We start from the raw sequence: 25,225 nt of genomic DNA, 5'->3' as shown, positions 1-25,225 counted from the left end.
TATGTTGTAAAAAAAAGTGCATGTGGCTTTTATTTATTTTTTACACACACCCCAAAAAAGAATAATGCCAATAGGTGGGTTAAATAGGTGGGTTTTCAACGGATATTTAACATAAATTGTTAGCAATGGAACCACTTTAATCTTATTTAAAAAGCTGTCTCCAATGTGATGTGGTACAATTATTATTTTAAAAGTTTGCTTGCAGAAGAGTGAACTAATGCATAGAAATGTTTTCACTTGCAAACTAATATAAAGATTTTGCCTAAAAGGAGGTAAATCTTAAAGTAGATGTAAACCCTAAGTTAATGACATTTAGTTGGCTAAAACACTGTACATTATAAACTATTCCTTTTTTTTAAGTGCTGCCGATCTGTTGCAGTCTAATTGCAGCCACTATATATATATGCACTTCAGCAATGGCTATATGCCGTTCCTCATGATGGGTTTCCTGATGGTGGAAACAGAGGATTTCCCTGTGTGATGAAAACAGCTATTTGTAGTCTCAATTAGAAGCCTGTGTAATAAGGTCACAAAGCAGGAGCAAGATATGTGCCTGAAAAATGACCATCATTGAAGGATCACCAGGTATTTATTTTTATGAAAGTTGTAGTGTCACAAATGTTGAGCAAGCCTTAATATTAATTACATCAACAAGTTAAAAAATATATTAGTGACTGGGTTTACATATACTTCAGATAAAACTGAAGACTTCTATATTGACTGACGCTGTAGTCAGATCTACATAAAATGGCAGTATTTACAGAGAACTGCATACCGAATATATTGCAAGATTTCATTGCTACCAAATGAAACAAAATGGTTTTCTGTCTCTGACATTTTTGTGTACTTCCAGCTGCCAACCCATGTGTCCGATAGTCAATGATCAGTACTTGCCAGCAGCAACAGACCTCTAAACTCTCAAATGACCTCCGATTATGCTTCTAGGTGTTGTACAGAATAGAATCCATACAGTTTACATCCACTAAAATGAGCATATCACCCCACTTTCAACTGTCAAACCAGAATATGTAGAAAGGGAAGAAATTATATGCCCAAGCAGTCTCTTACTAAGTGTGACAATTAGGGGTCTAATTATGAAAACAAATTGCACGGCTTTTCATCCAGGAAATCTGCATGGACATATTTTTTGTGAATTAACCAGCTGTTGTGAGAATGGGGCAACATTGAATGGTTTTATGGTATTTACTCTTCTGGTAAGATTTTCATCAAATATAGGTAGCAGTAGAAATAGGCTTATTCATAAAAAGCAAAGTGAATTTGCAAAATGCCACATTATGGATACAAGCTGAAGATCATAGGAAATAAATACACCTGGGTAACAAGAGATACAATGTAACAGGGAAGTTACCAGATGAATGCACCCATTACTAGTACATTAATCTCTATAGAAGCAATTGTAGCAGACTATGGAGCACTACCCCACTCTTCTCTATAAAATGGGGGAGGTATTTGTAGCCTTTAGAGGCAACTGCTAATAATGGCAAATAATAACAGTCAGAGAACAGAGGAAGCCATCAGCTTACAAGATTTCTGGCAGGATCAACTTGTATTGTTTTTGCACTTGTCAGACAGATATAACAAAACACTTTAATTGGTATCATTAACAGACCAAAAGGAAGCAAATATGAAATGTTAATTGTTAGGGTTTACACTGTAAGCTAGCCATATCCTTTAAGATTTGATTGAACAGTCTTCTTCAGAAGATTATGTAGTCCTTCTGTAGTTGTTTTTTGTCTCTCAGATTGAAGGTCCTTTGACCTGTGGGAGCTGCCTCTACAGTGTGTTTGTTATCATTTCAACTGGCAGATATTGCACGTGGAGGCGCGGGTATTGTTTCCTGTCACTAGTCTGACAGCCTACCTGGCTAGGTAAAAATGAGTGGATGGCTCAGACAGGGTTCTACAACAAGGTTTTGGTAGATCTTGAGAAAATAAACCAAACAATGTGTATTCAGATTGCAAGGTGTATGGCCAGCTTAAAGGTGGTAATAATTTAGCAGATAATTAACTTGGCCCAACTGGCAGCCTTAAATAAGTCATGCATCACTGGGAGCCTCTGCAACCATCTGCCCAATTTGGGTAGCAAATATTAGTAATGCATAAGTGGCAAAAGCTTAATTTCCTCTTCAATCAAAAATATTTCATGTAAACATAAGAAATTATTTGTTGTTTATTTTACCGGCTTGCAATAATAAAAGTGATTATTAAGGCACCACTTGATGGTGAGACTGTCACAGGTATTACTTGACACAGCCACATCACTTGCAATCACTAGAACTCTTTTAGCCTTTGTTTACATTTGTGCATTTATGGTGCAGTATAAATGAATGGACACAAAAACATAAACCATATTACAAGACATAAGCTGCTCACATGCACAAGAGGTGATGGTCCAAAAGAAAATATGGTACAGAACAAGGTGAGCGCTCTACTTCAATTTAGAGGGGAAAAACCTTATACAGGAAAGGATGGGCAAATGGTCCAGCGAAAACATTCTCTTAATTTTCATAAAAGTCAGTAGGAGTCAGAACTTCTGGTTGGTTTTATGGTTGGTTTTATGGTTGTCTTTGTCTTAACTGGAGGTGACAACAAAACTCCAAGGTATAGGTATCCCCAAGAAAGGGAGACACTGAAAGCAATATAATCCTGCCAGTTGTTCTAATCGCTCTGCATGCTAGAAGACATGTTTTTTGGTCCCTGTTCCCATGAGAGATATATCCCATCACCTCTTATCCAAGTGATATGCTGTCACCAGGACAGGTAGTAAGTGTGGATTTCCCCAGACCCGACCAAGGTTTTAACCCTTTCTCCCTCTGTACAAAATGTATTAAAAAGTTTGGCCTGGGGTCGAGCTTTAACAGTTGATTAACTTTAAGATAATAGGAAAAACACATATATTATCCATATGAGCCTGTAAAATGTACAATTTTCTTTTTTACCATGGAAAATGTCAGCTGAAATTATATTGACGCTATGAACAACACTACCGACATGGGTTCTCAATGATACATTTTGTGACATTTAGTTTCCTTAAGAAAAAAAAATGATGTACTCTATGTATTCCATCCTATTACCAATGTCACATTACAAAGACTTCTAGACATCTGTGAATTAAATATTACTATTTATAGTTCAAAAACCCTTTGGGAACAGAGAATACAAATGGCTACACCACCGCATCAAAAGTTTGACAAACGTCTGTTCTGTGCACTGGCAAAATGGCTGCACTAAAATGACAAGGCAGCCCTTTCTTGAAATGACAGCTCCAGATGGCCCTCTCTTATGACAATCGACACCCAATGTCATAATGAATGAGGTCTAGATAACATGTAGGATTGAGTTTACAATGATATGCTAGAATGGGCTACAATGAAGTACTCCGTCTTTATATGTTACTTTGTTTCACATATGTATGTTGTTTGTTTCTTTTTTATTTTACAGAACATAGCAAGAGAACATGACACTAAGCAGTGGATTTTACTAATAGCATGAATGTAATGAATACGGGCAGATATGAAAACTACTTACAACCAGTAGAAAATGTAGCATTTATAAATAAAAATATTACTTTATGCATTAAATCATATATGACATACACAGCAAAGGTAGTGCTACTTTGGATTACATGTCTGAAGCTAGCCATACACGGTACCATTTTTGCATGATTTCTGTTGAAATTCAAACCATGGGTGGCCCTGCTGACACCAACCAGCTTGACCAAAGTCAGTTTCAAAATTGAAGGAGCTTGGTGAAAAACTGTTAGCCGAATGGTGACTGCATCCTGTCGGATGCAGTCACTGTTTGAGTATTCAGGCAGCCATAGGTGGGGGTGACTATCTGAATATAATAGCAAGCAGTGCAGATTCCTGCATGCACCCCGTTTAGTGTTGATGAGGGAATTGAGTGATTTATCTTGTTCACCCAATCTACAAGTGCATGTTTAGCCATATTCTAAACTGAAGGTGAATTTAGCTCAGTAAACTGAGCCTATTGATAAGCCATGGGGCTGACTCACAAGCAGAGATGTGTAAATCACAGAACCCGATGGACAGGAATACAAATCCCCTGGCAGGCAACACAGTTTCCATATATGTATCTTATCTGTGTATTTAGCTGCTTGACTAGAGTTCAGCTTAAAAAACACTCCTTCAGAATGTACACATTTATACAAGATGTATTGATCTGCTGCTGAAAATAAGATATAACAAGCACATAGTACTATAGAGTCTCCCATGATTTGTAATGTTGTCATTAATATATATGTACATTGTACACCAAGCCGACTAATTAAATAATAGGTGATTTAATAAAACATGATGAGCCCTCTGAAGTGCTTTTATTAACCCCTTGCAAACAATGACAAAATTTACAAGGGTGAAATCCTGCATTCTCAAATGATGAGAATACTTCACCGAATGACAGATTGTCATTACAAGTTAATAAGGGTCACGACAGGATTTTGTCTTCTTTCTTTCAGAAGAAACCTAGCACTTAACATCCACTTACATGCACAAAGAGAAAGCCTCCCCTTTTATACCATTTTAATCTGTTGCAAATCGTCTCTGCATGGAGGGAGAATGAGCCATAAAAGAGATGGAGAGGGGGGAAAAAAGCAGATCCAAGATGCAGTTAGTGATTACAGCTCGGCTCCAAGACTAAATTGCCGCCATACAGCTTACAAAAGAAAAATACACACAAACACACAAAAAAAACCTTCCAAAAGACCCAAGACCACTTGAAAGCCCTGTTTTACTTTCCTGATCACAGCTTTGTTTTATGTTAATGCAACTCTAATGACCAAAGCTTTGCTCCGCTGCAGTATATTCATAGCCAGGCCCTTTGCAACAGAAGACATCAATACACTATACACAAACCTAGACTTATCCAATCTGAAAATGTTCCTCTTTCTTACTGTAATTTCCTCTTCTGTATTTCTAATAAGCATCATGATTAATACATAGATTTTACTCTGCAGCTCAGTGAGAAATGTCATCTGCACAAACAGTTTAGTTTCTATTATTACAGGATGTTCAACAGGTAAACAGGGAGTGGGGCAAGCAGTCCGGACACGTGCACCTATTTTAGGTATGGCTATGCCACTGTGATGGGGTTGAGGGATGGCATCTCAATAATTTCAATACCTAAAACACTGGTTGCCAGGAGCTCGGTGGGATGCCGGCAAGAGCATCGCAGTTTTCCAAGAGCTAGGCAGCTGTTAGCAACCTGGGAGGCTCTGGACAAAAAAGGGATGGCAGGCACATTGCAAACATTGTGCAGCAGAGCAGCTGTGCCGCTCTGCCTGCCGCCGCCCCCCATGAACCAAAAGGATGCCACCCGAGGCGACAGACTCAGACTGCCTCATAATATGGACGGCCCTGACTTTACTTCCTGTGGAGCCTACATGATAGGAAGTGAAATCTCCCTAATAAGCCACAGATGGCAACAAAAATAAATCTGATAGTGGTTTTAACCGTACCCTACTCTATCTGGCTATAGATATCTTTTACAGTAGATGTCAAGCCTACTTAAATCACATGCTCTTGTAGTGTAGGCCCTCCATTATACTGCATATATTAACAATTACCTGTTTTTCAGACTTTCTCAAAGCTATCATAAAATTGCTTCCTTTTCACTGCCTCTTCTTCTTGGGTGAGCAGAAGCACTATGACATTACATCTTGCATTACAGTTCCCAGAAAGCTATAAAGTAGGTCTCTCTGCTGCAGTCTGTGCTGTGCCCGAACACAAGCGAGAAAGGGTGGAGCATATGCGAATCAGCAGAGTCTATAAGCTGACAACAGTGAAGATTTCAGAAGGCAGCACACAGTACGTATCAAAGGCCGGTGCACTACGTTCTCGTGCATACAATCGCACTGAGGGGGGGCATGTCTGCGGTGCCATTGACTTGAATGGCATCGCCACGTCCCCTCCCCCCAGAGCACAGGGAGGCTTCCACTATGCGATCCAGTGCGTTTCGACCACTAACCACGCCGGAACGCACTGGAGATGGTGTGAAACAGCCCTTTAACAGGAAGTGCAATCTCCATGGCTTATTGGCAAGATTGTTAGGTATGTTTACCAGTACAGCAGTCAATATAATTAAAAGCTCTGTACACCTTAAAGCTTCAGTTTTTTCAGTTATACATTCAATGATTTTGGGTTTATGAACACTTTAAATCTTGATTTTTTTTCTGCCAGTGTCTTAATTAATGTTACAATATAACACATCATTCAATATGTGCAGCCACATTCAAAAATTATCTCAGTTTTCCAGTCACTCTGAAGCTGTAACACTAAAAAAAAAAGTTGTTGGCAATTTAAGTAAAACGTGCAAGAACTACATTTCGCAGTAGCATACATAAAAGTAAAAGTGATTTCTGCACAGTCTGAGCCTGTTTCTAGTTTGTATACAGATGTGGAAATATTTGTTGGTACCCTTACGGTTCATTTACACAAAGCTTTATTCCTCCTGAAAAGTGATTAAAATAAAAGTAATTGGCTCATGTATACTTGTATGTCTTTTGCATGTCACAGAGTAAAGCAAAGAAAGTGTGAAAAGAGATAAATGCTTACTTATTCTACAAAGATATTCTAAAATGTTCCGGACAAATTGGTTAGTACTAGGGATGCACCGATATATCGGCCGAAAATGGCACTTTTGACTAAATGCCGAAAATTCCATTTTCCTGCCCATACATCGGTGCATCCCAGGTTTCTTTCCTCCCCGTGGGGAGGACAGAAAGTGACAGCCGGCCGATCGCTGCGGGAGAGCGCTGTGAGGGGCCAGTGTCTCTCCTCCCACACTGCTCAGCCTCAGATCACAGTCCGGCAGAGCGGTGTGGGGGCTCTCTGTCACAGGAGGCTGGGCTCTCCTCCCTGCTCCGCTCGCTCAGCCTCCTGTGACAGAGTGTCAGAGAGGAGAGCGAGAGCAAACACTCAGCAGTCAGTGATCGCTGAGTGTTTGTAGACAATTGAGGATATGGTATGTTGACTATATCCCCAGTTATGAATGAATGGGAAGTCATTTACATCGCCTCCTGTTCATTCACGATTGTGGTTATAGTAAACATACTCTGTTCTCAAGTTATCAATGAACAGGAACACTCAGTATAGAGAATTCCTGTTCATTGATAACTGGAGATACAGAAAAAGAGATTGAGTTCTCTATCTCTTTTTCTATTTTAAAAGGGAAATATCAGGGGTCTGTTTAGACCCCTAATATTTCCCCGAAGCCCCTAAAAGTAAAGTAAAAAATTAATGAATAAATAAAAAAGTTAAAAGTTTATACAAAAAAATTAAAAGAAAATATTTAAAGAAAAAAAACATTTTCGGCCTGACAATTTTTTTATTTCGTTTTCGTTTTTTACATTTCTACTTCGGTGCACCTCTAGTTAGTACACCTACAAAAGATTAGAAATATTTGGATCAGTGACATGAACATAGACCAGAGAAAGCAAAGGAGAAAGTTCTCTGAGGTGGTCAAAAAGGAAATTATACACCAGCAAGTTAAAGGCGACCATCTTCAACTGCAAAAAATAATAACCAGTCCATGGGAGCGTAGCCGTCATCTCTTATTGTGTTGTTGGATGCTTTATATTTGCCTGCTGGATATGCAAGATTTCTCCAGCCGTTGGGGCCATTGTATGAGATTTGGATAAAGATCGACGAGAAGTGAAAGCGCACTTCAGCCGGGGGGGGGGGGTGTCGGAGCCGCTGTGACAGAACAGACGAGCAGTGAGAGGAGAGAGAGGCACCGGCTGTCAGATCCTGGCCGAGCGTCTCTCTCTCTCTCTCCTCACCTCTCTGCAGTTCTGTGACAGCGGCTACGTCCTCCGCCTTCACTTCTTCTCGGGAGAGCAGCGGGGATCCAGAGAAGCGGCGGGAGGAGAGGACACAGCGATCTACCAGTGATCGCTACGTGATCGACTGGTAGATCGCCATCGACCTTGTGGGCACCCCTGCTGAAAGAGCTGTTCATGTAAAGTGTTTTAAAATATATTCGAGAGCAATTACCTGGAGAGTGTGAAACGCTCTGAGCTTTTGTAACAAAAAAAACTGCACAAACTGCATGCATGCAGATATAGCATATAGTTTACATATGCAAGCACATTGTAAACAAACTGAATAAGCAGGACAAGCAAGACAATCTCTCGGTTATTACGGTTAGAATTAAATTTTTAACAAATATAATTCGATGTGTACAATTAAAGTTGGGTAGGGTTCCAATTAACCTATTATTTTTGTTCAATATTCTAAGCTGAAAGAGGAAAACTGACACCAGTTTGAACAGAAGTATAATGTGAATGGTAGAAAAAAAGCCAAGGAAAATGTCCAAAGAGTTACAAGCAAGACAAGGTACACTGACTACACAATCCTTCAATTTTTGGGCGACAGTGGACTTAGGTAGACTCTACTGTAGAAAGGAAAACATAAAAAATGAGAGAAGACTCCTTTGGACAGCTGAGAAACAAACTTTTTGGCAAGTCACATCACCTCTATGTTGACAAACGAAAAAATGAGGATTTCAAAGAAAAAAATTCTTACCTACTGTGCAACATGGAGGCGGCACTAGTTTTGGGGCTGGTTTGCTGTGTCTGGCTCAGGGTGCCTTCAGTATGTACAAGGTAAAATTAAATTCCAAGACTATTAAGGAATTCTGGAGCAAAATGTACTGTCCAGTGTCAAAAACGCTCTCTCTTAGTTGCAGGTCATGGATCCTCCAACAGGATAATGACCATAAACACACAGCTAGAAGCTATATTTTTCAAACCAGCTCTAACTTCCTTGCATCCAATCTGCATGCCTGGGGGAACCCTGGTTCACAGCAATGGTTCCTGCTTGTCAGTCCATAATGCTAAAAACACACACACAGACAGAGACCTTCTCCAAAAAACAATTATTTTAATATGGCATAAAAACAGCAAAACAGCTTACGTGTTTCAGCCCAAACAATGGGACTTAGTCACAGCTATTACCAAGGCCCAGGGCTTGGACTTAAATGCATAAGCTATTTTGCTGGTTTTATGCCAAATTAAAATAAAGTGATAGTTGGAGAAGATCCGTGTCAGTGTACCTTTGTTGTGGAACCATACACAGCTAAAAGCACCCAAGAACAAAGAACAAAACATTGGACTATTCCAAAGTGACCTTCTATGAGCTCTGACCAAAATCCTATTAAACATCTATGGAAGGAGCAGAAACACGCAGTCCAGACAACAATCTGGAAAAAGGCACCCTTTAAACCTGAGACAGCTGAAGCTGTTTGTGCAAGAAGAGTCAGCCAAACTACCTGCTAGCAGGTGCAGAAGTCTCATTAATAGCTAAAGAAATGGCTTGTTTGCAGGTATGGCTTTTAAAGGTTGCACAACAAAACATTAGGTTAAATTTGCCTGTACCATTTTTATTTGTTTTATTATTTAAAATACTCTGTTGAATCAAAAGCAAACCTGGTGTTTGAATAAATATGGAATAAAGAATGATGGATGCCAATTTCTTTGGTCAGCTTCATGTCATTCCAGAGAAAATGGTTGGTTCTCCTTTTTCATGGAAAGGTATCAACAAATGTATCCACGGCTGTATGTACCCTGACTTTTTCTGGAATGTGTAGTTTATTTTTAAAAAAACACTATGGTTTTGGTCTGAACCCTCATAATATCCATTATCTTAGGAAATATTTGTTCCTACCCTTGGAAAGCCTGTAACAAGGCAAACATAGTGTTTTCCTATAGATAGTCTAATAGAGGGCTGCAGGGCGTTCAAATGCTGCATCTTAGCTCTTTACTATACTGCTCCTGGGAAAATATGTACGTAAGTGCCAATGTTGAGGGCTATATCTCAAAACAGATTTTCATTTAACCTAAAGACCTAGCATAATCGTATCAGAAAAAGAGGGGCATCTCTACACTTGATCATAAGTAAAGACATGTGTGTGTGTGTGTGTGTGTACACTCCACACAAAATAAAGAGAACCATTCTGGATGAACTCCAGGTAAAAGAAAAATCCTCCCTTGCAACGGAGCTCCCCTGGAACTGCCATGGTTAAGTGCTTGTTTATGCCTAGGGTGCCATTAAAAAGGACTTTTCCTTACTCAAGCACTTTCTGCCCAGCAGCTGGTGATCACCCCTTCCACTGACATTCTGGATTGCGGGTGGTGGGTGGTCCCTTAGCGTCCTCTAGTACAATGCAGGTCTATCGAACAGTATTGTACTTGATGACATCAGAGTGCCTGCACCCACTGGAGTACCTTAGCGAAGAGGCTGCAGGACTTGGCCCAGTGAAGGGAGAATCCAGGATCAAGGTATTAGGTTGGTAAAATCCCACTTTACTAGAACTCTAGCTTTAACTGTAAAAGAGAAGAGAATAATTATGAGAGTTAGGGATCATGCTGACTTATTTAATATTTCCACAGAATGTGAAATCATACTACTATTAGTGCCATTATAATCTAGTTTTACACAAGATCCTATTTTAAACTGGCAAAAATTTGAAAATCTCTACTGTTCTGTAATGTATGCCTTTGGACAATTATAGGGTTAAGCAGCTGCTTTGAAATTACCAAAAAAAAAAAGTGCTGTGTTTCCTTCCAGCACTGCTCAAAGGTGCTGACCAAGTAGGTGTAAATACATCTGTCTTTTGCCATTTGTACTAATGCATGCCTCCTACACTTCTCAGCACACAGCAGATGGTATCTGTCCTGTCGAAATATTACAGTGTACAGACTTCCAATGCTATGTGTTTCTAGAAATATGGGGGCAGATGTTAAATATGTTAAGCACATGCTTTGCCCCCTGGAGGTTTAAGTTAAGGCTGCCGTCTCAATTTGGTTATCTTACGCATGCCAGGATTCATGGTTCTTAGGCGTTCCTTTTAAATCTCTCCAAATAGATCATTTTTACATGCTAAGTTTCATTACGGCAGCCACAAAGCATTTCATCACTTAAGTAGCCTTTATTATTATTATGTAGTTAAACAACAACAAAAAGTCATTCAGGGCTTTCCACTCTTATTAACTGATGTTCACACTCATTTTATATATCTGCATTTGCCATTTCAACATTTACATAGAAACATCTTGCAAGTGGAGTATATAAAAAGGCACATGTTAATGTGTTACATAAAAACAGATATAAGGAATATATGAAAGAGAACTTTGTATTGTTTTGCTTTAAGAACAGCCATGCAAATTTACATTTATGAGTAAATGTCCTTTTTGCATATCCAGCCTGTAAGTAAATGCCCAATTCAAATGATTTTTTTCAAACACTTGGACCTATTAGAAATCACCATATTGCTTTCAAATAAAGAGCAGTAGTAACTGATAAATATAAGCAATTAATCCTTGCAAGGAGATAAACATTTTTGTCCTCTTAACAGGGGCATTATTAGAAATCATAGGACCCCATACAGCCTACCTTACAGGAACCTCCACCCCTGGGGCTCCCACTTTGAAAAATGTACAGGAGAGTGCATGGTAAGAATTTAAAAATGGCACACCAGAGTCCATTATAAAAATTATACTATTGCATAGAACAGTCAATAATTAGAATTATACCCTTGCACAGAAGGGTCCTGGTAATATTGCACAGTCCATGGATCACCAGGCATGCAGTTTAGGTATCTCCTCATCTAGAGGCAGTGGTAGAAGGATGTCCCAACTAGCACACAGAAAAGGGACTAGGATTTTTTTTTCTGCAGCACATCACACAAGTGGTAAAATTATTTAACACCAGAACAATAATTTAAAGCTTCAGCCACATAGACACAGTTGCAATATACAAGACTAAAATTCAAAAGAGCCCCCCTTCTATTATTCACAAAGACCACTGAGCTCTTAGGCTGGGTTCACACCTAGACGTATTGAATATGCGCGTGGTTTACGCGCGTTTCCGAAGGCTACTTGGCTGTATCCCAATGGAAACGCCCGACCAAAACGCCCCAAAGAAGTACATGTACTTCTTTGGGCGTAGGGCGGTTTCCCGCACGTTCGTACTCGTGGAAAACCGCCCAGATGGGAACCATGCACATTGAAAATAATGGCATTTCCCTGTTTGAGCGTTTTTCCGCGCTTTCGTACTCACGGTAAAACGCTCAAACAGGGAAATGCCATTATTTTCAATGTGCATGGTTCCCATCTGAGCGGTGTGAACCCAGCCTTATACCAGGTGTGCATTTGTATCTGTACTAGTGTAACTCCTACCACAGCTCTGTGCACCACCTCTCCATCCACTCTCACACATTACATCACCTTCCCATCTCCAGAACCCAAGGCACCATCCACAGAGCGAGAAGTCAGAGCATGCACACAGGGCTCATTTGGCAGATCTGTGGGTTCATTTGTGCCAATGCTAGATTTTTTTAATTTTCTGACTATGAAAGAGATCTTTACTACAGTGGTTTGTAACCTTACTGAGACCAGAACCTGGTAATTTTCCAAAACCTTCCACGTCACAACTCTAAGGGCCCATTTACAGTGATCTATCTGTCCAGTGCCAGGTGTGTGTCAATTAGTGGAGTTCTTCTCCATTCATCTATTCTGTCGCTGACTCCCCTGGTTACTGGTCCCCTCCTGTAAACAGTTTGATTCGTCTGTTGCTACAGGTGCACTGGTACCTCCCAACAGTACATCACTAGGCTTCCGAGAGAAAGCGAGAGCACTAGGGTTCTTTTTCTGCACCCCTTTTCAACAATGCACATATATGCATACCCTGCCACCCTCTGTATCCCTTGCCACCCTGAATCCCTTGCCATCCTGTTCAAAACGCTTCTCAACTCTGCACCCCCTGCAACCCTCTTACAACATTGCCCGCCTCTGCACCACCTGCAAGTTCTTTGCAATGCTGCTTAACTCTGCACCCCCTGCAACCTTCTTCAAATACATATCACCTATGCATCTCCTGCCACCCACTTCTAACACTCTTCACCCAGCAACTCTCTTCTAAAACTACTCACCTATGCAGCCTTTGCAGACTGCAACCCTCTTCACCTATTGCTAACAGCTTACCTCAGGTGTATGTGACTTAGGGAAGAACTGCTGTTCCTGTCAGCAGAGAAACCAAGGGTTGTGCTTGGTGCGGAGCCAAATCACATGATTCTGCATCAAGCATTGCAGGAGAGGTAGCAATGCCCAGAAGTTATATGACTGGTGGGCAGGTGGAGCAAGCAGGGAATTTAATGGCCCAGCAGGAGGGAAGCTGTGGACCAGTGGTTGAAAACTACTGCTTGTGGGGATTAGCTCCAAATAGTATCGCATAAAGGACACATCCACTCGCTGTAATCTTCATTCAAGGGCTTCCTTGCCCACTTTTATTAAATGAAAGTCCACAAAACAGAACAATTACCCTTGCAGGGGTTCTTTAGCATCTCATGGCAGCACCTGCCCATCCAGCCTCCTGGCTTTGCATTGGTAGCACCGCTGCTCTGGCCTTAGACCTCAGGCCACTGTCTGTTCCTCCAGACAGCCTCAGTCATGTGCTAACCTGCACACTGGGGTTCTTCCCCATCCACAGCACCCTGCTGCACTGGACTCCACTCTGACTCCTGGGTGGAGCTTTTCTGTCTCCCAGGTGGAGTCTTGAACCCTTCCCAACAACTTTAATTTAAAGGCTGTGCACACCTGTGCCATCAGCATGTGCTGGCCACTTAGATTCTGGACACAGCACTGCCATGCACTGCCACATGCTTTACTAGGTTACTAGGTGCTGGCCAAATTGGACCCGGTACAAGAGGACTGCTTGAACTCCTATATTGGTGACCCTGCAGGCCTTAGGGGTAGTAAAGATTGAAATCAGATATGGATCATTAGCTTTTTTGCTAATACAGGAAAGCAGTTATTCTTATGGCTTATATATCCCTGAAAGTCAAGTTCTCCCTGTAGTTCTCTAATATGTAACCCAGTACATGCAACTGTTAAAACAAACAAAAACAATGGTCTATTCACCATCTCCATTACATTGTGTTTACTGACAGCAAAACTTCCAGTGTGAAAAACAGACATTTGGAAAAAGAAAAAAAACCCTAAGCTAGTTCCGCTTTACATGGAGAAAATGGGGACAGGCTGAGTACAAACATATTATTACTTTAAGAGCCCTGTAGTATCAATCTCAGACAGTGACGTTCCCCCAGCGATATGTTAAATTATTCTTAAACATAAAACTGGCCATACACCTATAGATTTCTATGCAGATTTTCTATGGTCAGATGGAAAAAGTGTAACAGATTCCTCCATCTACGCTGGAGGAATCTCCCACTGGGCCAAGATTCAGTATCTTGCTAGTCGGGCCCACTGGCTCTCAAAACACCTGAACAATGCCTGCATCTAATCAGATTGTTCAGGTATTTTGAGAGCCAGCAGGGTCAACTAGCAAGATACTGATGCTCTGCCCAGTGGGAGATTCCTCTATCCACACAGTTTAGCGTAGATGGAGGAATCTGTTGCACTTTTTCCATCTGACCATAGAAAATCTGCAGAAAATCTATAGGTGTATGGCCAGCTTAAGGAAACAGCCACCAGATAGAGATGTTTTCAGCTAGATCCGGAAATGATCACATGTCTTTGGAAGGTCTTAAACCCTGCTGGCAGCTCGCTGTTTGGTCAAACAATCAATCAGGTTACAAAACCTGAGCCAATCACTTTTTTTGCCCTTCCCATTCGATCTATTTTAAAAGGAGCAAAAACATCTGGCTGATAAGAATTTTCTTGTTCATTAGTTCAACATTTGCTCTATGACCACCCTAACCCTTACTACCCTGGACTGCTAGAATGTGGTTCCATTAAGGCCGACCTAGCATTAGATTTTTTTTTTTTCATTTGAAGGTCATGCATGCTATGTAATGTGTAAGTCTAACACTAAAATATATGAATCACCCTTAAAATAGATCACAGCACTCTCCTCTGACAAGGTGTTCATTTTAATTTCTCCCTGTCAAGCACTACCTCTGTTTAGGCATCATCACAGGTCAGAATCTATTTCTGGAACTAAGATGCTGACTCCAAGATGATACAATTATGTAAATCCCAATACCTGTGCAGTAACCTTTGTGTTCTTGGCTGGGTGCACGCATCCCATATTGCGATATGTTAGGGATTCATTTATATATAGGTCTGCTTTAGCTGGAGTGGGGACTCCATGGTGAAGCATGATGAGGGGATCCGCTTTAGGAGTTGCCAATTCTGCATTAAAACTGCAGAAATGAAAAGGCATCAAAAGAATGAGATGGTTATTATTATACAGGATTGCTTAAGGTTACTCACTTTGTAAATTATTATAATTGTTTGCACTGCTTTATGTGATGAAGCTGTCTGAGTGCAGGTCTTTTTTATTAACTATATATTGCATTTATTTTTAGAATAATCCAAAAAACAAATAAGCTCCAGCCAAAACATTTTATTTGTTTTAGGTAGAATAAGGAAGGATCATAACCGCTGAATAGGCCTTTTTGCTGCCTGTTTATTGTTGGTGTCCTTGTTAGAGAGATTTGCCATTATTTCCTGTCCTGCTGGCCACACAGAGGTTCTAACTTCCCCATATCTACTCAAAAGGTATTTGGTTTCTTTGCTACTTTGGAAATATTCTGATGACTTCCTGTCCTGGGGACTATTCAGGAAGTAAATACCCCCTATTGGATGTAAAGACAAGATTAAGAACTCCCACATTATCAATGTAAAACTCAAATTACAATTTTAGCTGGATTTGGGCTCTAAAGCATATATTTTCCACCAAATAGGTTTCTAGGATCTGCCTCTGTAATAAGTCACACAACAAAACAAAATCTGCAACATAAAAGGGAAAAAAAACGCAAAATAAACTTTCTGCTAATATTACACACAGACTGGCTAAAATACAAATGTTTGGAATTGGCTGCTTCTGAAATAGAGTTTCAGTCCAGAATAGAGACAGTTCCAGGATATGGAATCATTCATTTAACTGTGTTGTTGCACCTCATGGGATCAGCCAGTTTTAGAGAGTTCCAGTAATTGCTGGAACTGGCTGAATAGCATAAAATGTTTAACAACCGATCCAGATTAGAGAGCTTTCCAGATTAAAGAGCTGCAATTCTCTAAGACTGTAACTTTGCATGTTGGCAAGGTATCTTTTGCTGACTGATTTGCTCCATCAACAACTCATCAGCTCAATAACAGCTAAGACAAAGAAAGAAAATAAGCAGATTACTATGAAAAGTATATTACACAAGCAGAAACTGAAAAAAACGTTTCCGACATTAGACATTTTGTTGCAGCGGGAATAACTGACCACGTATGTATTATTGTATTGTCAACTTTTATATTTAAAGCTCAACTTTAGGCTTATATAAACAACACAAATGAATGCAGCTCCGAAATCATCAATACACCATTATATGTATTTTTTTAAAATGCAAGCACTGTAACTACCTGAATTTGACTTGGAATTAGGGCCCATTCGCACATACAATGAGCACCTGCATTTTAATGCTTCAGATTAATGCAGGGCACCCCTAGGACACATAGAAAACTATTGTTGTTCATGTGCCCTGTTCACACCGTAACATGAGTCTGATGGGCAGTATGCTCACTGGATGCTATCGCAGGTGCTGCTGTGCAGGGGCCTGAATGGAATGTACACATTGTACACTACCAATAAAGTAAAAATGTACACAGTGACAGCTGTAGCAGAGTGCAACAAAATGCACACGCCTGGAGCTACCACAACGCACTAGTCCGTCCACTGAAATGCAGTATTTTAGCAAACAGGATAGTATGAACAGGCCCTGAGCCTCTTGTGGAGGAAGAAGCAAAACAAGCAGTCAATAAGTTGTGCGGCAGTGCAAGGAACATGCTGATAGGAATGCACAGAGCGAGAGATGAGCTCATCATTGTGCTGCTTCTTCTTTCCGTCTCCAGTCACAGGGTGGTGTGGGGACATGTGAAAGTGAGTGCAGAAGAAAAAGAAACAATCCCCTGATAGAGAGGGTGGTGCTGTATGAGTAAATCTGAAATCTGAAGGACTGAATTGACAGAAATAAAATCTTGGAGACCCCTGATGTCTCCATAAAGAGGACCTGTCACATATTTTGCTATCACATAGGGGGTTTTTATTAGCCTTGTATGTGATAGCAATAAAGTTTAGTAAAAAAAAAAAAAAAAAAGGAAAAACAAATTTAAGTTCCCCCCCAAAAAAATGTAAAGTAACACATAAAAAGAATTAAAAACATTTAAGTCCCCACCCATACATACACGCATGCAAACATGCGTCGAGGGCGCATACGTGCAAAAACTACGATTGCGCCCATTACGCTGCACATGTTACATATCGCCGCGAACGTCGCAGTGAGAGCAATAAGTCTAGGGCCATCAATCACTGATAACACTAAACTGATGAGTGGTAAAAGCTTTTAAAGTGTCGCCTATGGCCAATTTTGGGTATGGTAGTTTTCTGCGATTTCGCGGGTGCGTGCAATTTTAAAGGTTGACATGTTTGGTGTCTATTTATCCGACGTGACCCTGACTTTTATATTTTACCAAAAAACTGGGTAATAATAAATGTTTCCTAACATAATGTAAAAAAAAACGTATTTTTTAAAAAATTTCCTCTCATTTTTCCTAATTATAGTAAAAAATAAAAACCCCAGTGGTGATTAAATACCACCAAAATAAAGCTCTATCTGTCCCCAAAAAATGGTATAAAATTCATTTCAATACAGCGTTGCATGCCGGAATATACTTCAGTCAAAGGACCGCAGCGCTGAATACTGAAAAATGGCCTTGCCTGGTCTTGAAGTGGTTAAACAGTGCATCACCAATCACAGATCTTATCCTGTCCACTAAAGCAAAGCCAGGGTCTTCTTCTTCAAAGAAACACAACACTTTATAACACTGTTAGTAAGCTATCGGAGGCCCTTGACAGCTACTTTCTTGATCTTGATGTCTAGCCTCACTTTAACCTGGTATGATAGCAACATATTAGCTGTCAGGTAACAAGCTAACGGTCTGATCCCTCTGAGTCTTTGCTCTAGACTTTTTGTATAGGTTTCTGATATAATGGTCATTATTAACAGTCAGGTGAAGGTTATTTTCAACTCCTGTCTCTGTCTTCTGAGAATGTGGACCAATATGACAAAATAGGATTTTTGTACTCACATTTAATCATTTTCACGAAGTCCATTGAGGGACACAGCTTAACGGTAATAAGCAACCAAGGAGTTATACTGCCGCCTATGCAAGAAATTGGCACTAGGCACATAGAAACTGAAGGCCAACCCCCTGGAGGCTCTAACCCCTCCTACCTGATCAGTTGTAGCAAGCAGTCCAAAGTGGAAAGAATATTTGAGGAGAGGGAGCTCATAAAGCTGTGTCCCTCAGTGGTGTCTGAGAAAAGTTTTTTCCAGTAAGCACAAAAATCCTATTTTCTCTATAGTCCATTGGGGGCACACAGCTTTATGGTAATAGGTAACAAAGGATGTCCAAAGCAGTGTAAAAAGAGGGGCTGGCACACCAAAAACAACCAGCCCAATAAGAAAAAAAGGGCACTGAACAGCCACTTGCAAAACATTACTGCAGAAACTATCATCTATAAAAAGGCAGATACATAGATCTTGCAATACTTAGAAATCATGTAAACAGAAGACCAGGTCACACCTTACAGATCTAAAATACAGAGGATTGATTACAAAAAACCCAAGAGGTATGGGCTGCTTTAGTGGAGTGGACTTGTATGGGAAAAGGAGGCACTACAACACACAACTCATAGGTGAGCACAACAACTTGTCTAACCCACTTAGAAACAGTAGACCAGAGAACGTTCTGAAATAAGAAACTGGGATTCTGTCTACCTAAACAAAGCACTGCCCAAGAGCCAAAGCCTAACTACTCTCACTAGGTCCAGACAATGAGCAGAGGTCTCCTTTGGTTGAATCGCTGCTGGACACAACAAAGGTAAAGCAATGCCTTAACGTTAAGGTGAAAGGCAGAGACCATTTTATGCAAAAAGGAGATCCTGGGTCTCAAAACTTTGTCTTTGTGTAAAATCAAAAGGGGTTATTTGCAGAAGAATGCTGATAACCCAGCGACTCTTCTAGCCAAAGTGATGGCCAAAAAGAATGGATACCTTGTAGGATATTAATGGAAAGAAATTGTGCAGATTAGGCTTGACCAGGGTTTGTTTTTTTAACACCGACACCAAGAGGTCTTTTTTTTTTAAATGTTATGCTTTATGTCTGCTTTAAAGCAAAGAATGTGATCTGCCCAAACATTAGCTGGAGAATAATCAATCACTCCTATTTAAAACACATGCAACCGGATGGTTCTCCACCAGAGAATGTTTGTGAAAGTCACATTTGCTGCTTTATTAATAGGCCCCTAAGTTTAAAGCAAACGGTTAAAGTAAGGGACGAACAGAAGGAGCAATACGTGCTACCCCTTGAATGATGATACAAACTAGGGAATTAGTAGCAAGAGAACATTGATCAGACAGGGCAGACACCTGAACCTTGATGGTGCTTAAAAGTTAAATATTTTTCTACCCAGTGGCAGATCCCGGGCGGCAATGTGGCAATTGCCCCCTCCCCGAAAAAATTGCTGTTACCTCCCTCTGCTCAGGGGTGGACTGACCATTTGGGCTCTGCTCAAGGGCTTGCAGCTTCCTCGCTCTAGTACTGGCAAAACTACCAGGGGCGCTGGCGTTCTGCCACTTCCCGCCGTCCAGCTTGCAGCGAGAGTCTGCCCAGGGTAATGGGACATGGTAGAGGCTTAGCTCATTCCGCCACCCCTGCAGCAGCACTAGAATTGGAGGGGGGCAAGGAGAAGCTGGAAACAAAAGCAGGCAAAGGTCTGGGGCGCAGGGAGTTTGTGGACTCTCCCCCGCCCAAGGTGAACGCCTGGATCAAGGGCAGTCTACACTGACTATCACCTACAAGTGTGCCATCTCAGTTCTGTTTCTAATTATTGCATCAATTACAGAGCTCAGATTGTGTCTCCGGACTGTGACAAAAGGTATATTAAAGATAATACAATGCATTAACACTATTTTACTTGTTACTTGATCAAAAGTATCGGTACTCGGTCTTAAAAAAGTGGTATCGGTGCATCCCTAGTAAATATCTTCAGGCAAACTGTAAGTGATAAATAAAATAAAGTGACTTAGCGGGGCAGAAAAAAAATCTATGTATGCAGTAATTGACAGAACAATGTTTTATCCTACATTGAATGTGATTCAAAGAAACTATGACTACCTCAAGTATCTAAGGGATAAACAGGAACAAAATGTAAAAAGTAGTTAAGGTGTCCCTTTCCAATCATTCCCACCCTCCTTTTAAATGTTAAACTCCAAATCGTGCTCAGCTACAGCAAGTCAAACGGCAACTGAGCTGCCAAAGCCTTACATGGGTAAGGAAAAGGCTACTCCTATACATGCAAAGTGTTCTCATAATGCACTCATCCAGGTTCCCAGTGTGTGAGCTCAGGACAACCCAGAGTTTGTGCCTTCCAGACAGGATATATGCCTTGTGAAAATCCTTTATTTGCATCAGTTTCCTGACACATGGGACGAGAGAAATGGAAATATTTCATATTCAGTTCTAAGGCTGAATCAGTATTATAGGGAAAACCAGCTCAACTCTAAAATGAAAACTAATTATACTTTGGCTTGGGTATTGGACTACTTAGTGATCGTGTGGAAAATGATTATTATATTTGCTGTGTGTCTATAACACATTTATTTATAGGAGTTACCATTCTTGGCCAGCCTTAACTTGGCCGCTTTGCAAAGACATATGGACTGGATGAATTTCCGTAAGTCTGATGTGGTCAAACAAAAATATCCAAATAAATAATTTCAGCAAATGCTCAGTCTCTGCTGTTCTCGTTCAAGTCTCAGATTTTCACCTCTTACTTTTCCAACACGTATTTTCATTAAAAAAAAAGAAGAGGGCAGCCAGAATGCTAAAGGTTGAAACCTTGCCACATGAAAGACAGACATTCACAAGCACATGGGGGCAAGTGTACTGAAGGCTTATTTTTTTAGTTGACATTAACATCACAAAGATAACTTGTTGCTCTGCTGTTGCAGACTTCAATTTGGAGAGGGATCACTTGATGCTTTTCACAAAACCTATCAAGCACATTGTGTACTTTTTCATACTTAAATAGTTTTTGCTCTGACTAATTGTTGTTCTCTGTTTATGCTAATAGTCTCCTGATGGTTGTATAATCTACCCAGCTTCATGAACTGTTCAGCAAGACCTCCTCTTTAAGGCCAAGGTAACTATTTATATACAGACCTATATTCTTTCAAAGGTGTTCAATATTTTTGCAATCTATTGCATTGTTTAAATTGTATTCTTGTGTGGTGGCACAGAAACTAGCACTACTGCACCACTGAGTTGAAGATTTGGTTTTAACAGTGAGAACAGTACTAGTTGCACATTTTCTGGTCTCTTCGAGTGACCCCCAAACTATGTTGTTAGTATTGTCCAAGTGTTAAACAAAACACTAATACCTTAAAAGGTCAATCTAACCAAAACTACATTTTCTCCTTTCAGGTAGATGTTAGATAATGAAATCACCCCTCTCTCTTTTCAATATTTTTATTTAGTTCCATAAAAATACAATTTAAAACAAAATACAGGCACACAATAAAACAAATGTGCAGCAACAAAGAGAGACATTAAGTCTAGACGCAATAGGCATAAACAAACAATGTAATACTAGACAAGCAGCAGCCCCAAAATGGGCAGGAGACCAGCTAATCAGTCACGCCAAGGTGAGTGGGGTATGGTCTAATGCGGCTACTGCAACAGAAAACCAGGGAGTAAAGATCTTTTTTAATTTTTTAGAGGAATCTTTAAGTATACTGGAGAGTTCATTAACAAAGACCCTTGCATGTGCTCCTTAAACTCTTCATAGGGTATAGTTTGTTTTTTAATATCTTGAATCCAGAGAGTTAGATCAATGCACCTGCATTCCAAGGCTTGTACATCTGTCATGGTAAAGGGTCCCACACTACCCTTCTTATGAGTCAATTTTATACTATTGATATTTTAACAGGAAAAATAATAATACTACTGTTGGACCAGTATTTAAAAAAAATATTGAGTATCTGTCTATGCTCCCCAGACTCCATCTACAAACAGAATATATTTTTTGCTGCTACAAAGTCTCCTGCAGGTAACTGCTCTAATTATGAGTAACTGAGGGCAGTGATTCTGGTCCCATAATGTGCTGTGGCTACAAGAATAAAAAATACCCAGCTCTCGTCACTTGTTATTAATTCTTGGACTGGTTAGGCACTATTTTTACTATAAAAATATATAAAATACTCCGGCATGGTGAATTATTAAGGAGTCAAAATGAGCACTCTATTAGTTGTCTATTTGGACAGCACATTTTAAATATTTTAAAACACATAGTAAAGTTTAAAGAAGACTTCTATAATCAATGGGTTGCCACTAAAAAATTCGGCCAACAGCCTTTTATTAAGTCCTTCATATGCACAGACCAAATGTAGCCACCTAACAATGCATAGGCCAATTTGACAATAACGAATTTCTCAATCTACCTGATTGTTACATTCGATTTTAAGGACATATATGAGTTTTTGGTATTTTTTTAAATAAATACCCTGCTCATGATTTATTATGAACTTACAAATTGCCAAAAAAATATTTTACAATGGTTAATTTACACAATAGTTTTTAATCAAACCTCATTGCAATATAATGACTTAACACTGTACTTCTTTCTCTCTACAGGTTGGAGAAGTTTGCTCGTCTTCTGACCTTCATGTAACCATCATGATTGGCTGTCATAGAAACCACATGATTGGAAACTAGGCTGACTGCTTCCTGATCAATAGTCTCAGATTTGCAGTTGTCAGTGAGCACAGGTAAAATACGTAATTAAGAAACATTAGCCACCAAAACCTGGTGCAGTTAGGTCAGTATTGATATTAAATGAAATTTTAACACCTGATGTGCTCTAAGAGTTCAGTACCATCTCTCTCCAAATAGGATCCTTAGTTATGTTTAGTGACTGCTTAAAGATCTGATATTTTGTCACACTGGATGAAGATCTGCATAAAAAAAGCTCTGGAAAGACATAGCTAAGTTACTAACTGGCTGAAGTTGATTGTTTTTTTCGCAACAAAATACAATCTGAAGTTCAGGAATGTTCTATGGATCAATGAATTGTGTGTCAGCTCTACTGTTTATGCTAATCATGAATTTGCAGCCTCAAGAGATTGCCATTGACTTTTATGTTCTCTACAGACACTTAGCAGCGCACAGTAAACAAGCTGCAGGCATGAGTTGCAAAGAAACAGAAATATTGCCTGAGGGTTTAGCTACTAGTCACAAATCTGAGTATACTGATATAAACCGTGTAAACTAGTAAAATTAGAAGAAAACAAAGTGGCACATTTTCTTGATGGGCATAATATCCCAGAACATTTTCAAGTAAATTATTAAATAATGTAGGATTACTAACCTATGGTTTATGAACAATTAAATTATTTTGCTTTAATTTAATTTCAGAAGTATTTTTTGGCAGTGGATGCAAATTAACCTTTGTGAAAAGTTCCTCAATTTAATGTCAACATAGAATTGGGGAATGGGAGTGATTACAGTGTCTTGTAAATAGGACTTATCTGCATTGTACTCCTCACTGCTTCCTGCAAATTGTGTTTCAATCCAAATACAAGGTGGTCAGTTGCTACAAGTCTCAAAGTGTATGCAGGGCTGAAACCTAATATTAGAAATGCACAGTGCCAGGTAATGGATTGCACTAGGCCTCATAACCAGTGGATAGGAAACTATATATGTTCTACTTATGTACTTTTTTCATGTGTTACTACCCACTTAATCCTCCAATCTTTTATTTTGACAGTGGAGGATAGTTTTAAATTGAACCTGTTAGCCACTTTTAAACTTTTAAATATAAAAGTCCTGCCTTAGAGCAGCTACTAATGCACCACAAAAACAAGAAGCAATGCATTAAGGCGTGTTGTAGTAATGTGTGGTAAAACATGTGCATTACTGCTACAAGCATTTCTTTTAAATCTGTTGGTAAAATTAGCACCCAAAGTCCTATTTTCCTGTCTAGAGCAAAGCTATTGTTTCAGATGTGCTAATACTTAGCAACTCTGTTACACACCTATACACAATGGAAATAAGCCCATTTCAACTCAAAATGCCTTTGCTGTGAAAGGACAATTTCAATCAAAGCAAGCTATGGCACTTCTTTTAACGATTGTCCTGAACTAAACTCTGATAACAATTGTATTATAGGAAGTTATATATACTACCTACCTAGCATATACTTTGGCAACCACAGAACAAGCTGATCATAGAATTGGAATTGTGCATAGAGTAGTGGTCACTACAAACTATACAAGCTAGCTATTCAGGTGGACGTTTGTGCATACCTAGCATCAGAGTGCCTAGCATATATGGCTGGCATAAAATGCGGGTACATTTTAATATTCTTTTTTATACTGATATAGGTAAGCTTCTGTAATCAGCACCAGGGTAGTGTTATATACTATGGATAAAAATAACTATTTATAACTTTAGGAGAGAAGGACTAATATACATGTTTATACAGGATTTGTAAAGCACTCTTCAATAAGTTGGTGCTATATAAATCCGAAAAAAATATGTAACGTAATTTAGCTTTAAATATTTGACAGCAAATTTAGATCTGCAACTTGTGACCATATATTAATGCATATATTAAACTTAGCACTGTATATGCGAGTACATTGTATTTAAAACCAAGAAAGACATCCTTACCTTCATGTACCTGTCACAAGGTGTCTCAACACATTCGGACAAACATATTAAACCCTGACACAGGCTTATACTGTATAGCCAAACTCACAAGAACTTGTCAAAGTCTACCTGCATCCTACATTAAAGCTGACCTAAGACACTACTCAGTAACTATCTGAGTAAACATATCAAGTAAGGGATTTTGACTTTGAACTGAAGGAGAATTGCTCAAACTGTGTAAAGACCTGTCATTTTTTTATTTAGTAAATCGAAATGGTAAAAGGAATAATTTAGAACAGTGGTGCTTATATAATACAGAAGCCATGTGCTGCATGCGGTGCTGCTATTGTCATTCACAATAGATACTTTCTGTGTATGACCTAGTTTTGTCTTAAATCAGCTAGGCAATTAGTTCTACATATTTTGATGGATAATGCCACAGCATCATCCAATAGGACCCAAAATGT

The 25,225-nt window shown here is 39.6% G+C and overlaps 1 protein-coding gene across 1 annotated transcript in view; it reads right to left on the bottom strand.

Annotated features, from left to right (window-relative positions):
- Positions 1 to 25,225, bottom strand: part of BCAS3 (BCAS3, microtubule associated cell migration factor) — a 685,966-nt gene that overhangs the window by 505,670 nt on the left and 155,071 nt on the right. The gene's annotated exons all lie outside the window — the stretch shown is intronic.

Source organism: Nanorana parkeri, unplaced genomic scaffold (genome assembly GCF_000935625.1).
Source record: "Nanorana parkeri isolate BGI_ZX_2015 unplaced genomic scaffold, ASM93562v1 scaffold245, whole genome shotgun sequence".
In the NCBI taxonomy this organism is placed as follows: domain Eukaryota; kingdom Metazoa; phylum Chordata; class Amphibia; order Anura; family Dicroglossidae; genus Nanorana; species Nanorana parkeri.
This window is presented reverse-complemented; position numbering and strand designations above follow the sequence as displayed.